We start from the raw sequence: 4,212 nt of genomic DNA, 5'->3' as shown, positions 1-4,212 counted from the left end.
ACTATGAAAACTGATGATCAAGGAGGAATAATAGTTTTGCCCTACACTAAGAGGTTTGTTATACAGCCATGACAATTTCTCGTTCTTAACTCTCCTACTAAGAACCAGGATCTAAAACTAGATATGTGTGACCACAAAACTTCTGCTCATTCTTTTACTTCAGTGGCTTCCTCCAGTCCTCCAGCCTTAGTAGGGTTGAGTGATATCAGATTCCATTGGTAAAAATGGTTTTCAGTGAGGGTTATATTTAACTGACATGTTCAAGCATCCCTTGAGCAAAGCATCAAACCTTTAATGATGCAGGCACTCTGTGTTTGGGGCAGGGATGGAGGGCATGGAGATTTTTTAAATCCTCTGAAATGATTCTGACATGGGCCTTCCTCCCATAGTGCTAAGAGTCACTACTTTACATTGTTTCGCCTCCATAAAAAACACTCTTAATTAAACAGATGTAACTTCGTCCTAGCTGGACTAGGATGTTGAAACCCTCACACCTGTTGATGAAGGTGAAAATCTTGATAAGTGATTGGGAAATACAAAATGATGTAAGCATATCAGACAAATATTTTGACTAGAACATATTATGCTAGAAAAAATGTTTTAAAAGTCAGTCTTAAACTATCCGAAGGAATTTGGACAAGAAAATACAAGTCCTCAAGCTTAGCCAACCTCTTGCTTCCTAATCACCTGAATTATCTTAACCAAGACGGAGGAGGTGAACTAAGTAACTACCTAATGAACTAATGATTTATAATGTGCTTTTTAAAGTCTACAATTGCTCTGGCAAACCGGTACTTTGTCCTGAAACATCTAGCGTCTTTGGTCTCTTCATTGCCTCTTAAATCAGGAAGACCCCTAGCATCTGCCTGGGTTTCCCCTCCAAAGCCAAGCAGCGTGAGTCAATATGTACCCGTGTTGTTGAAAGCTGGAGTCTTACCTATATGCCAATGAGGTCAAAGTAGTTGATTGTTCTTCAAGTCCTCTATCTCGTTATTTATTTTTTGTTTAATTGTTCATTAAGTCCCTTAGAGAATAGTGTTAAATTTTCCACCTGTAATTCTGAATTTACCTATTGCAACATTTAGTTGTATTGTCTCTGTTTCTTCTATTTGGAAGCTCTGCTGTTAATTAAAGGAATATGTCTGAGTATGTCCCTTTAAGGAATTAATGCTTTTGACATTAATATGTCTTTCTGTATTTCTGGTAATTGTTCTTAATGTGAAATCTACGTTGGTTTAACTTAGCCTGTCTAATTCTCCTTTGATTAGTATATTTAGTGTTTCCACCCTTTTACTTATATGGCCATTTATGTCTTTATATTTAAAATGTTTTTCATGTAAATAGTCTATGTGTCTTATTTCTATTTTTAAATCTAATTTGATAATCTCTGCCATTTATTTATTTATTTATATATTTTATTATTATTATTTTTTAATCCTCACCCGAGAACATTTTTCCATTTTTTGTACAGACAGAGTGGGAGGGAGAAAGAGGAAGAGAGAGAGAGAGAGAGAGAGAGAGAGAGAGAGAGAGAAACATCGACGTGAAAGGGACACATCGAGTGGCTGCCACCCACACGACTCAGCCAGGGCTGGGGACAAACTGCAACCGAGGTGCGTGCCCTTAGAGGGGACCAAACCCAGGTCTCTCTGGACCGCAGGCCGACACTCTAACCACTGAGCCAAACCGGCCAGGGCATCTCTGCCTTTTAATTGGGATGATTTATACTACTTACACTTAATATAATTCATGATGTGACAGTTTAAATCTATCATCTTGCTCTTTATTTCCATTTGCTGTTTCTCTTAGATTACCACAGTTTTTTTTAATGATTCCATTTTCTCTCCATTATCAGTTTAATAGCTACATTTCTTTATTTTTATTTTATATTTAATGGATGCTCAAGGTTTGGCTTTGCCATGTACATTTTATTTATTTATTTATTTATTTAAATTTTTTATGTTTTTTTAAATTGATTTTTTTAGAGAGAGAGAAAGGGAGAGAAAGATAGAACATCTATCTGGTGCCTTCTGCACACCCCCTACTGGGAATCGAGCCCACAACCAGGGCACATTCCCTGACCAGAAATCGAACCGGGACCTCTTAGTCCATGGGCCATCACTCAATCCACTGAACCACACCGGTGGGGCTACATTTTATTTTATCAGTTACTTTTCAGAAAATATCATAGCACCTCATTTTTTTTTATAAGAACCCTATGACAGCCTGCTTCCATTTTCCTCCATTGTACTTGTGCTAAAATTGCCTTATGTCTTACTTCTGCGTATGCTATAAACCCTGTTTTACTTTACCCAATTATTTTCTTTTGGTTTGTTCCCATTGCATCCTTTAATAATGTCTACATCATCTTTTCTTTACATATTTTTAGATAATCTATCTGTGGTCATGTTTCTCTTTATATTTCTGTCATGTACCCTTTTCTCTGTGTCTTTTTAAGATTTACACTTCATCTGGAATTAATTTTGATGCAGCTTGGTCTAATCTTTTTTATATTTTTAAAATTGTGGTTCTATGAGGTTCTTGGATTTGTGAGTCTTAGTTTTCACTACACTGGGGGAGGGGGGATCTGCCATCTTTTCCTCTCAGTATTATTTTCTAATTTCTGTTTTCACTTCTACTTTTGGAAACTTCATTACATGGATTCAAACAACTATTGAAAAGTTTTTCTAACCTCTTCCAAGATATTTATTAAAATGTTGGACCTAATATTATATTACCTTAAACAGCAAAATTTAAAATTCCTTATTCCTAAAGTCAAGTAAAAAAGAAAAATATCCACTTTCCCTACCTCAACTCAACATTGTCCTGGAGGTCTTGACCAATTCAGTAAGACTAGACAAGAAAATCAAAATAATACAAAAAATAAAAAATAAATAAAAAAGAAAGAAAGAAAGAAGAAGAAGAAGAAATAAAACCATCTTTCTTGGAAGATGATATCATCATGTAAGAAGAAATTTATGGCCCTGGCCGGTTCAGCTCAATGGTTAGAACATCGGCCTGTGGTCCAGAGAGACCCGGGTTCGGTTCCCACTAAGGGCATGTACCTGGGTGGCAGTTTGTCCCCGTCCCTGGTTGGGTCGTGCGGGTGGCAGCCACTTGATGTGTCCCTTTCACATCGATGTTTCTCTCTCCCTCCCTCCCTGAACAAAAATGGAATGGTATCCTCAAGTAAGGATAAAAAAATAAAAATAAAAAAATAAAAAAAGAAATTTATGTGAGAGTTAAGTAAATTAGTGAAATCTTAATATTTAAGCTTAATATCAAAATAGTAAATATATTTCTATATACTATTAGAAAAATAGGAAAATAAAAAACCAAAAATCTCAAATTATCATAATTAAATCTAAAAAAAGGCTTATAAAACCTTGACATTGAAAACTAGAAAACACTGTTCAGAGAAATTGGAAAAGAAATCAATTGACAAATAGTCCTTGTACATGAATTGGAAAATGCACATTTTACATAAACATTGAACTAAAAATAATCCATAAATTTAATGAAATCTAAATAAAATCTCAAAACTTTTTTTGGGAAAACTGGAAAGCAGATTCAGAAGGTTTTGTTTTGTTGCAAAGAACATAGAATAGCCAATTCTTAAGCAGAAGAAAGTTGAAGTATTTACTAAACCAGATTTTGAAATCAGGACAAATCAGCAAAGTTGGATAACAATAGAAACTATTCAAAATGAAGCACTCAGAGAGAAAAGAATAAAGAGTTTCAGTGACCCCTGGGAAAATATCAAGCTAATAACTATGTGTAATTGGAGCTCCAGAAAGTGGTAGCAAATAAATTATAGAAGTAGGAGGGGACAGGTAAATTATCTGAAGTTAAAAGGTTCACAATTTTCTCAAATCTGAAGAAAAGCAACTATAAGCTAAGAGGTTCAAGAAGGTCAATAAATCCCATTGAAATAATAAAAATATAAACCAAAACATCTCATAATCAAATTGCTGAAACAGAGTGATAAAAAGCAAATCTTCAAACCAACCAGAGAGAAGAAACGTAGAAACATTGCAAACAGAAGGCCACAGATAAGAATGATCACAGCCTTCTCATTAGAAGACCTGTAGGAAGACAACAGATCATCTTTAAAAGTGCTGAAGAAAAATATAATCAAACCATACCCCTATTCAATGTGAAATAGTTTGTTAAATGAGGGCACCTTAACACTCGACTCAGGAAAAATGCTGA

Source organism: Molossus molossus, unplaced genomic scaffold (genome assembly GCF_014108415.1).
Source record: "Molossus molossus isolate mMolMol1 unplaced genomic scaffold, mMolMol1.p scaffold_m16_p_5, whole genome shotgun sequence".
Classification (NCBI taxonomy): Eukaryota; Metazoa; Chordata; class Mammalia; order Chiroptera; family Molossidae; genus Molossus; species Molossus molossus.
The sequence above is the reverse complement of the archived record's forward strand: the minus strand, read 5'-3'. Positions refer to the sequence as shown.